The sequence below is a fragment of the Nelumbo lutea genome, chromosome 7, assembly GCF_056320005.1.
Source record: "Nelumbo lutea isolate HS-2025 chromosome 7, American lotus-T2T, whole genome shotgun sequence".
Lineage (NCBI taxonomy): Eukaryota > Viridiplantae > Streptophyta > Magnoliopsida > Proteales > Nelumbonaceae > Nelumbo > Nelumbo lutea.
Genome location: NC_142690.1, coordinates 7,378,287 through 7,390,476, shown reverse-complemented (window position 1 = coordinate 7,390,476; position 12,190 = coordinate 7,378,287). Strand labels below are relative to the sequence as shown.

At 38.8% G+C, this 12,190-nt stretch overlaps 1 pseudogene; it reads right to left on the bottom strand.

Moving 5' to 3' along the window:
• Positions 1-1,095: 1,095 nt before the first annotated feature.
• LOC148844886 (receptor-like protein EIX2) lies at positions 1,096-8,688 on the bottom strand (annotated as a pseudogene).
• Positions 8,689-12,190: the final 3,502 nt, after the last annotated feature.

The window sequence follows — 12,190 nt, the reverse complement described above, 5'->3', positions numbered from 1 at the left end:
AATATAAAAAAAAAATATGTAGTACAGATAAAAAATAAAATTTTCAAAATCCAAAGTTCCACTAGTTTCAAAGATTTTTAATACAAAAAATGATACTTATTATATGTAGGTATGTATGTAATTGGATTGGATCCTAACCGATTTGATCAAGCAATATCTGAATTCATTCCAATTAATAAGCAGATATTATTCTGGTATCCAATTGATCCAATTATGGATAAATGAATTTCCAGATCCAAATTAAATGAATGGATTCGAATTTGAATAGGATTAAATCTGATCCATTTGCATCCCTATTTTCTCTATAATTTATTTATCCCTAAAAATAATTAAAATATGATGACAGTTTTTAACAAACATGACTATTATAATTAGCATTAGCCTCCTGGGGAGAGGGTGTTGGAAATTATTAGGTATTTACTATTGAGAAGAAATAGCAAAAGTTTATAGCTAATTCCATCTTAACAATAATGCATTTTTCCCATTCAGATATTGGACTGCATACTGGCACACCAAGATTGACTGTTGGCAATGATACTCGTAGATATTAATAAAAAAGCACACTGTTCCTGGAAAGAGTAGTTCATGTTATCTAGCATGCAGGTTTTACTTTTTACAGAGTATGCCTTGGTGGGGTAGCAACTTTCTCTCAGAAATTAAATAATGGAATTATTTTCTTTTGATAATCGAACTTGACAGCTCAGCAGTATGGATGGACCTTCAGAAAATTGCTACTAATCTTGTTTGAAACATGCCTACTTAATACATCAATAGGATGTTCCTTTAAATAAATATGTCTCAAGCATGGCATGCCAAAAGCACCTAGATAAATTGACTCATGATTGCTTTGATGCTAAAACTGACTGAATGTGGGTTCTCTGTAATGGATCTGACCTTATCAATGAAAAGGGAAGCAAAAAACTACAAAAAGAAGATAAAGATCATAATAAATGAAACCAGAGACATTAAACTAAAGAAATCTCCATCAAGCAAAAGAGAAATAGATCACCTTTAAAATCATTGGAAGTCAGATTTGCCTTGTTTTGGGTAGTCATCCATACACAAAAACTTAAAAAGGAGTGGAGTAACTATTTCTTGAACAAAAAATTATTCATTTAAGTATGACATTATTACTTGCATCATCCATATCACTGAGTAGCCTGCAAGAAATACCTTGGAACAAAAGGCATGGCCTCTCTCAACTTGAAAGAATCTTAATAATGTCATAATTTAGAGATTTATTGGTGATGACGTCGCTTCTTGTGGGACATGGCTTTGCCGCTTCCTACTTCCAATATTCTATCAACAATTTTATCTACAATACTGAAATAAGCATCACTCCATGGCCTTCTTACTGCTAGAACAAAAAAAGATACCAAAAGACCTGCGGAAAATCCCAGACCAATGCTCAAGTAAAACCATTTATCCTTGATTCCATTGCCACTTTCATCCTTAACAGTCACTTTTCTATTTGGATCTTCAACTTTGCATTTTATAGGAAGTGGAGGTCCACAAAGACCAGGGTTTCCATAGTATGAAGACTCATCAAAAGTCTGAAGCTGCCCTGGAAATGGGATCAAACCTGAAATTGTTGTTTGATAAGTTGAGATAACTCAAAGAAGCCATGGATGGCATGCTGGAAGGGATGACACCTGAGAGCTGATTATTTGAGACATCCAGAGACGACAGTTCATGTAAGTTCATGATTCCTTCAGGAAGGACTCCACTGATATAGTTCGTTGACAAGTTCAAAACTATTAAGCCTGACAAATTTATTATTGCTTCAGGGAAATCTCCATGTAAACTATTTTGAGACAGGTCTATGCAGGTTACAAGAGAAAGAGTTTTGGTGTATATGCGAAGCTGGCCTTTAATGGACATAACCAAGTTCTCTTCATAGTAGAGTCTCCTGTATTTTCCATAGAACAGATACCGGTTGACATATTGTGGATGGGCCATTGCTTTAAGACCTCCTAGGTTGGCAGGAATCCTGCCAATCAAATTGTTCTGTGCAAGATCTAAAACTTGTAATGAACTAAGATTGAAATTTTGAGAAGGAATTCTTTCTGAAAATGTATTTGACCTAAACCAGAGGATTCTAAGAACAGTCAGGCTTCCTCCAATCCAAGGTGGAATATCACCTGATAATCTGTTGTTGCCAAGATCTAGAGTTTCCAAATTTATGCAATTCTGCAAAGATAATGGAAGCACCCCTAATAGCCTACTATTGCTTAGGTGCGGTGTCTGAAGCTGCTTTAACTGACCAACTGACCACGGAAGTGACCCAGATAGATTATTCTGTCTGAGGTCTAAGGCCTTTAGTAATGAACAATTTCCTAAGCTTGAGGGGATACTTCCCATTAAATAATTTCTTGAAAGGCTAAGGACTTCTAGAAATATCATCTTTCCAATGGTGGTTGGAATTTCACCTGTTATATGGTCGCCTGAAAGGGAAAGAAAGATTAAATTTAGTAGTACTTCACCAATGTTTGATGGGATAGAACTGGTAAGTTGATTGTCAAAGAGATCCAACAATTCAATCTCGACTGTTGGAAGGGTTATGGGTCCTTGTAAGAGGTCGGATCGGAAATCAACATCTGCAAAGGGAGCAACATTGAGTGGGTTTGGCAGCCAACCTTGTAACTTGTTAGAGTACACAAAACAGGGGTATTTTGGTCATTTGGATTTATCTATTTGAGAGTGAAAGGTCTGTTTTATTCAAGTTTTAAGTTGTGTCCCATCACTTATGAGGGACAATATGGTCTTTCTTGTAACTATGTTATTGGAGATAAATACAAGTGGGTTGACTAGAGAGTGGATTGATTTTTTCCTCTACTAGCCAAACCCTTCTTCTTCTTCTTCTCCTTTTTCTCTACTGTAACATAGGACTAAATAAGGTTTTCACATGGTATCAGAGCACATGTAACAAGTTCAGATCTGCTCGTCTTGCTCTTTTATCCTGGTTCACCCAGTTTTTTTCGCCCTCCTCTCTAGGTTTTGCAGATTTCTCAAGAACCATTGGGAGATTAAGGGAAAGGCTGAAAAGGAGTGGTCATTTTTCTCTGTAAGAGGCCTTCATGCCTCCGGTTTGTGGTGCAATGGTTGTTTGTGATGATTGATAAGAAGCTCTCTATTCGATGGTACGAAGAGAGCAGGTTCGGGTGAACAATGTTCAGCTGAGTACAAGTTGGTTCTATAGAGTGCAGTGTAAGTGTTTGGTTTAATGGATGAGTGATTTCAGCCCTTGTATTTGGTGTGTGAATGGTTCTGCAATGTGCAGTACAGGTGTTTGATTTAATGACTAAGTGATTTCAGATTTTGTATTTGATGTGTAATGTATATTTGAAGAAGTTGGTGGTGCTGAAAATGAGATAAATTTTGTGGAGGTGCATGAGGTCATGCTGAATATTTGAAGGTGAATTAGTTAAGATGGCATCGATTGGAGATGGGAATGACAATAAAACAAGCGCTATAATTTCTCTAGATTACCTAAATGTTCAAATGACATCTATTAAGTTGAATGGTGAGAATTATGTGTCATGGGCAAAATCTGTGGAGTTGTTTTTAAAATCCAAGAAAAAAGTAAAACATGTGAGAGACTTGGTTGGCTTCCAAGCCTTCACACTGAATCATTGACTCCTAATGTATTTTCTTCTCTTTTTCAATCATCCACATATCAAACAGTTACTCTTGCTAATGGTTCTACATCTTCTATCTATGGTGTTGGTGATGTCGATCTCTCCTCCTTGTCTTTATCTATTTTATATGTTCCCAAGTTCCCCTTTAACCTTATGTCTGTTAGTAGATTAACCAAGTCACTTAATTGTTCTATAACCTTTTATCCATTTTCTTGTATGTTTCAGGATCTCAAGATAGGGATGAAGATTGGTGGAGGGTATGAGGCAGGTGGATTCTATTACCTTGATGGTGGTGGCCCTCTAGTAGTTTTTCAGTCGTCTCTTACTCCTCTTCAATGGCACTGCAGACTTGGTCATCCCTCTCTCAAGGCTCTGAAATTGCTGGTTCCTTCCTTTAGTCATCTTTCATCTTTGGATTGTGAGTCATGTCAGCTTGGGAAACAACATAGAGTTTCTTTTAGTCCAAGAGTTGATAGTCGTGTCTCGAGTCCTTTTTCTTTAGTTCATTCTGATGCCTGGCGTCTGATCAAAGTGATGTCATACAATGTCTATAAGTATTTTGAAATTTTTGTTGACGACTTTTCAAAGATGACATAGATTTATCTTATAAAAAATCACAGTGAATTGTTCTCTATTTTTCAAAACTTTTATGCTGAAATACATACCCAATTTGGTGTTCATATTAAAATTATTTGCTTCGATAATGCCAAAGAGTACACCTCAATACCATTTCAGGAATACTTAGAGCACTATAGGATAATTCATCAAACTTCTTGTGCCTACACCCCACAACAGAACGGTATAGCTGAACAGAAAAATCGACTTCTCCTTGAAACTGCTCGGTCTTTGATGCTTAATATGAATGTCCCAAAGCATTTTTGGAGTGATGTCGTCCTCACATCCTGTTTTCTCATCAATAGGATGCCCATGTCCATCCTTGGAAGTCAATCCCCCTTCTAGGTGTTGTTTCCCACCTTGTCTTTGTTTCCTCTCACTCCAAGAGTCTTTAGATGTGTTTGTTTTGTTCAAAACTTGGGACCTGGTTTAGACAAGTTAGATGCACGAGCTACTAAGTGTATTTTCCTTGACTACTCAATGACTCAGAAAGGGTATAAGTGCTATAACCCTAACTTCCACAAGTCATTTTTGTGCTCCGATGTCACATTCTTTCAATCGGTTCCTTTTTTCTCAGATACTATGGTTTCTTCTCCTTTCCCTATAGTTCCTCTTCCCGTCCCTATTGTGAATCATCTTCCCATGGTTCCTATTTCAGTTGAAGATTCACCTCACGTGCAAGTTACTACTGAGAGGCCACCAATCAGACAAGTGTATACTCACAGAAGAGCACCGACCCCTTCTCCAATTCAGCCCTAGTTGACAGATCCTAGCATTGTTTCTTCTCCCTTGTACCTTGATCTTCCTATTGCCCTGCGGAAAGGTAAACACACTTGTATTTCTCATCCTATTTGGCACTATGTTTTAGCTGCGAACATTTCTTCTTCTCATCGCAACTTCATGTCATTATTATCATTTGTTTCCATTCCCAAGACTGTCTAGGAAGTCCTTACCTCCCTAGGGTGGCGGAAAGCAATGGAAGATGAACTATTTGCTCTACAACACAATCATACGTGGGAACTCACTGCTCCCCCTCTTGGTAAGCATTTTGTTGGGTGTAAGTGGGTCTACATAATGAAGTATCTTCCAGATGTCAGTGTGGAGTGATTGAAGGCCAGGTTAGTAGCCAAGGGCTATTCTCAGTTGTATGGTGTGGATTATATGAAGACATTTTCTCCTGTGGTTAAAATTGGTTCAATTCGGGTGTTGATTTCATTAGTTGCTATGTATGATTGGTCTCTTGTGCAACTTGACATAAAAAATGCTTTCCTACATGGCGATCTTATTGAGGAAGTGTATATGGAGCAACTGTTAGGGTTTGTTGCTTAAGGGGAGGATGGTAAGGTTTGTAGACTCAAAAAGGCAATTTATTGAATAAAACAATCTCAACGTGCATGGTTTGGTGGGTTCAGTGAAGTAGTGATAGACTTTGAGATGAAACAATGTCAGGTAGACTATTCTGTGTTCATCCATGACTCAAAAGATGGGAAAATCTTACTAATGGTGTATGTGGATGATATTGTCATAACTGGGAGTGACAATAATGGGATTGACATGTTGAAGAAATTCCTACAGGACCACTTCAATACGAAAGATTTAGGTAAGTTGAAGTACTTATTGGGAATAGAAGTTGCAAGGTCAAGGCATGGAATTAACTTATGTCAAAGAAAATATGTTTTTGACCTACTTGAAGAAATAGGACTATTAGGTGCTAAACCAGTACAGAATCCTATGGAACTTAATGTCAAGTTGAGTGTTGATGCAGGAGAAGAGTTTGATGATCCTGTAAGATATAGGAGGTTGATGGGAAAATTGAATTATTTGACTATTATCCAATCAGATATATCATTTGCTGTAAGTACGGTGAGTCAGTTTATGCAACAACCTCGAATTCCTCACTGTGAAGCATTTCTAAGGATTGTTAAGTACTTGAAGGGTGCTCTAGGTCATAGTTTGCTATACAAAAGTGGAGGGACTCTTGAAATAATAGGGTATACAGATGTTGATTGGGATGGTTCTATATCAGACAGGAGATCAACTATAGGGTATTGTACCTTCCTTAGTGGCAATCTTGTAACTTGGAAGAGCAAGAAACAAACAATGGTAGCAAGGAGTAGTGCAGAAGCTGAGTACAGAGCTATGACTCATACGACATGTGAACCAATATGGTTGAAGAACTTGCTACAAGAGATAGGGTTCTTGATTGACAAACCCATGAAACTATACTGTGATAACCAAGTTGTTATTCACATCTCTTCCAACCCAATCTTCCATGAGAGAACCAAGCATATTGAGGTTGATTGTCACTTTGTGAGAGAGAAAGTGATGAGTGGAGTGATAACCACATCTCATGTGAGCTCAGGAAATCAGTGGGCAGATCTCTTTACAAAGTGTTTGTCTCGAGGCAGAGTAGATTATATTTGTGACAAGCTGGGACTATATGACATATACTCTTCAACTTGAGGGGGAGTGTTAGAGTACACAAAACAGGGGTGTTTTGGTCATTTGGGTTTATCTATTTAAGAGTGAAAGGTCTGTTTTATTCAACTTTAAGTTATGTGTCCCATCATTTATGAGGGACAATATGGTCTTGTAACTATGTTATTGGAGATAAATACAAGTGGGTCAGCTCGAGAGTGAATTGATTTTTTCCTCTATTAGTCGAACCCTTCTTCTTCTTCTTCTTCTCTACTGCAACCTAGGACTAAATAATGTTTTCACATAACTGATTGAAAGAAACATTTAACAAAGATAACCTAGAAGAAAGACCCCATAACCAGTTGGGAATAGGACCTGAAATACTAGCATTTGATATATCCAAATACATGACTCTACTTTGGGTTTCAAGCCAAGCTGGGAAAAGGGGGCCCAACTGGCAAGATATCATATCAAGATTATGAACTTGAAATGTGGGGGGGGGGGGGGGGGGCAGCTGTCAGTTGATTGGAGGATACATCCAAAATAACCAAATTGGAAAGCTATCCTAAAGTATCGGGTAGACTTCCATTCAGCTCATTCCCTCCAAGCCCCAAATCTTCTAGGAGAGGCAATCCCCCCAAGGTCGTAAGAATGGGACCTTTAAATAAGTTATATTCCAATCTCAGTTCTACAAGATTCACCAGTTGACCCAGCCATTTAGGTAAATTCCCAATCAGGTGGTTATTGCTCAATCTCAGGTGTATCAAATTTGGTAAGGGGCTCCGAGACATGCAATTTTCTGTTCCCTCAAGAAAATTTGGTAAGCTCTTGCTCAAGTTATTACTGGATAAATCCAAATTTTGCAAGTTGCATAGTTTACCGATGGAGCTTGGGATCCCTCCCTCAACAGTATTGTCAAATAAATCAAAGATGACTAGAGATGGCATATTTCCAATGGAGGCAGGGAGCTTCCCATGCACTCTATTTGAAGCTAAGTTCAGAACCTCAAATTTTCTCCAACTCCCCCTGAGAAGTTGTGTAAAACTAACAGAAAGATTATTGTTTCTAAAAAGATCCAAATATTACAAATTTGGAAGCTCAGAAATACCAAGGGGAATCTTTCCATTCAAACCTGCATTACTCATATCCAATGACAAAAGGCCGCTCACATTCATGATCCAATCAGGAAATTTTGAATCAAAGTTATTAAAACTAAGATCAATAACAGTGAGTGAAGTAAAATTTACAAATTGTAGAGATGGAATGGGGCTAAATATGCTACAACCTGATAAATGCAACTCATTCAACAGTGGAAGGTTATTTAGCACCTGAACTCAATCAGACCATACCGGGAAGAGGTCCACCCCATTCAATGCAAGGTTTCTCAGAAGACCAAGACCGACTACCCATTTAATATCATCAACATCCAAAGCAGAGAATCTAGAAGAGATATCGAGATAATGCAAACTAGACAGATTGCCCAAGTTAGGAGGAATTTTTCCAGTGAACCCAGCATCAGACAAGTTTAAGTAGCATAATCTCTTCAGAGAACCAATGAAGTTAGGAATTGGGACGCCTTGGAATGTATTGAGACTCAAGTCTAAGTAACTCAAGGACTTGAGCCTCAACAAAGCAGGATCAATCTGCCCACTTAAGTTCTAGAACCCACACCTTCTAGGAGAATCAAAGTTGTATGGATGTGGGTTGTGGAGATCAATTGCAATTACAACTCCAGTGCTAGTCACAACTCACCCCCTCCACTGGCAACAGTCATTTCCATTCCATGGGGAGAGCCAATTTTTAGGATCTCTCAAGCCATTTCTGAAGTCAACAAGTGCTTTCCTATCAGATTCTGAGCATGGAGTATCAACATTGCAAATAAGCTTTCTTGACAACAAACACAGAATTAACAAAATCTGGCCAAAAGCAGAAAACATTCCCATTACTTCAACAACCCTAGCTGACAGTCTGCAAATTAGTGTTGTTGAAACTGAAGAGAGGAGAGGAGACTTGTGTGTTTCGGCAATGAGGGTTCTGAGAAGAGTTTTCGAATTGTCTCTATCTCAGCCCTCTAACACTGTTTTATTAGATATATTTGAGTAATTACAAGGAGGCCCTTAGTTGGGCAAGAATTTACAAAGAACTTAAAAAATAACTTAATATTGACAGGATGGGCCCAAAATAACAAGAAGAATAAACAACCTAAGGGCCATTCGGCTCATCTTCTCTACACTCCCCCTCAAGCTGAGCATAGATGTCAATCATGCTAAGCTTGCTGGTATCATGCTGAAGTTTTGCCTTGGGAATGCCTTTGGTAAGAAAATCTGCCAACTGTTCTTCAGATGTGATGAAAGGAAGACACACTTCACCCGAAGATACCATTTCCCTAATGAAGTTTCGATCAACTTCAATATGCTTGGTTCTATCATGTTGCACTGGGTTGTGAGCAATGTTGATGGCAGCTTGATTATCATAATACAACATCATTGGCTTGTCATATTCAACTCCAAGTTCTTCCATCAATGATTTTAGCCATAATAATTCAGAAACCCCATGTGCCATGGCCCTGTATTCTGCTTCAGCAGAAGACCGAGCAACAACCAAATGTTTCTTGCTTCTCCAAAAAACAACATTACTAGCTACCAAGTTGTAATACCCAGAGGTAGATCTTCTATCATCAATGTTCCCGACCGAGTCATCATTGGTGTAAGCTTCAAGTTTCATATGACCATGCTTGGCAAACAGAATACCCTTTCTTGGGGAGCCCTTCAAATAACTTAAGATTCTCTCTACAGCTGCCAAATGAGTGTCTCGAGGAGCATGCATGAATTGGCTAATGCAACTGACTGCATATGCAATATCTGGCCGAGTCATGCATAGATACAAAAGTTTCCCGATAAGTCTCTGAAAGATTCCTTTGTCTTCTAACAATGTCCCTTCTGAGGCTGAGAGTTTATGACTCATATCAATAGAAGTAGTAGTTGGTCTAGCACCCATCTTTCCAGTTTCAGAGAGCAAGTCAAGAACATACTTTCTTTGGGAGATAAGAATCCCATCCTTGGATCGAGCCACTTCTATGCCAAGAAAGTATCTCAATTCCCCCAAATCTTTAATCTCAAACTCTGTATGGAGAAAATATTTTAGATCTTGAATTCCTGAGGCATCATTACCTGTCACTACAATATCATCTACATACACAATAAGGTATACTACCAGAGGTCCACTCCTCTTCACAAAAAGAGTATGATCGGACTGTGTCTGCACATAACCAAAGTTAACAAGGGCTGTTCTAAATCTCTCAAACCATGTTCTAGGGGACTGTTTTAGTCCATAAAAAGATTTCTTCAGCCTGCATACATTCCCTTTTGTATCAGTTCCATACATCCCTGGAGGAAGAGACATGTAATTCACCATTCAGAAATGCATTCTTCACATCCAATTGATAAAGGGGCCAGTCAAAGTGAGCAGCTAAAGATAGAAGAACCCTCACAGATGTCATCTTGGCAACAAGTGCAAAAGTCTCTAAATAATCAATCCCATATGTCTGTGTATAGCCTTTTGCAACCAGCCTGGCCTTGTACCTTTCAATGGTGCCATCAGCTCTGTATTTGATAGTAAATACCCACTTACAACCAATAGGATCCTTTCCTTCAGGCAAATCCACCACTTCCCATGTGTCATTTTTGTATAAGGCATCTATTTCAGATTTCATAGCATCCCTCCATTCTGGAATCTTAAGAGCTTCTAACACAGACCTGGGAATAGGATGAGAAGCAACAGAAGAGAGATAGGCAAAATATGAAGGTGAAAGCAAACTGTAAGAAAGGTGCTTGGAAATGTAGTGTGCAGTGCACTTCCGTTTTCCTTTTCTAACAGCAATGGGAATATCAAGGTCAGGGAAGGATGAATCCAAAGGTGCTGAACTAGTACTTGTTGTCTCTTCTGTGACTGGAAGTATAGGAGGCTCATGTGTTGTAGGAGAAACAACATGCACATTTCTGGATCTTTGCCTTTGATACACCTTGGGATTGAGAACAGGACGAGGAGGTAGGGTACCGGGACAAGGAGAATGGAACGACTGATCCAACCTTGATTCATTTGAGGGAGAGGCAGACACATCAAGGGACTCAACAGGGACAGGAAGAGGAAGAGCAAACCCCTGTGTCAAATTCTCCCCCTGTAGACAATGTCTTTCTGGAGAGGAACCATAAAAAGGGGAAGACTCGTCAAAGGTGACATCCATTGAGACATACCGATTGCCAGACTTTGGATCAAAACAGCAATAACCCTTCTGTTTGGGGGAATAACCGAGGAAGATACACTTTTGGGCTTTGGGTTCAAACTTATGCCTTTGGACACTTGGAACATGTACATAATAGGTGCAGCCAAAGACACGAATAGGAACAGGAAAAAGGTCTTTGTCCGGATAAAGGAGAGTGAAGGGAGACTTAAACCCCCAAACCCTGGATGGCATGCAGTTTATAAGATAGGTAGCAGTAAGTACAGCATCACCCCAAAACCTGGTAGGAACGTGTGAGGCAAATAAGATACTTCTTACAACCTCAACAATATGCATGCTTTTTCTTCTCAACAACCCCATTTTGTTCGGGGTCCTAGCACATGAGCTTTGATGAATAACCCCCATGTCAGAAGATAGCAGAATAGGTTTTTCTCAATGTATTCTTTTGCATTGTCCGATCTGAAGATTTTAATCCTGGTATCAAATTGGGTTAGAACAAATTCATGGAATTGTTTTACAAGTCTTGGAACTTCATCATGGGATTTCATCAGGAATATCCAAGTGAATCGTGAAAAGTCATCAATAAACATGATAAAATATTTGTAGCCACCTATGGAGGGTAAGTGGTAAGGCCCCCACACATTAGAATGCACAATATTAGAAGGAACAGAAGATCTTTTATTTCTCAAAATGATACTTGCTTCTACAATGCTTTGACAATTCACAAAACTCACAATGAAGACTGGACAGACTAATTCCCTTAAACAGTTCAGGGAATAGATGATTCAAAGCCGAAAAAGACAGATGACCAAAACGACAATGACACAACATAATCCGACTAACAGACTCTGAAGAGACAGATCCAAGAGCAACATTTCCAAGATGATCAGTGCATTGTCCCGGAGTATCAAGCAGGTATATTCCGTTCGCCTCATGGTCACTCTCAATCACCTTCTAAGACTCTAGATCCTGAAAAACACAGTAGGAAGGAAAAAAGGTTACACAACAGTTTAGTGACTTGGTTAAACTGCTCACAGACAACAAATTTGTATTTAGTTTAAGTACATGAAGGGCAGAAGGGAGGTACAAGGAATCCATAGCCTTGATGGTTTCCTTACTAGAGATAGGGGAAAATGAACCATCAGCTAAAGTGATTTTATCACGTCCAGGAAGTAAGTCATATGAAACAAACAAGGTAGATAGATTGGTCATATGGTCAAAAGCATCTGAGTCAATAATCCAAGGGATCTTGAGATTACCTGAAGAGGTAGCATGATTA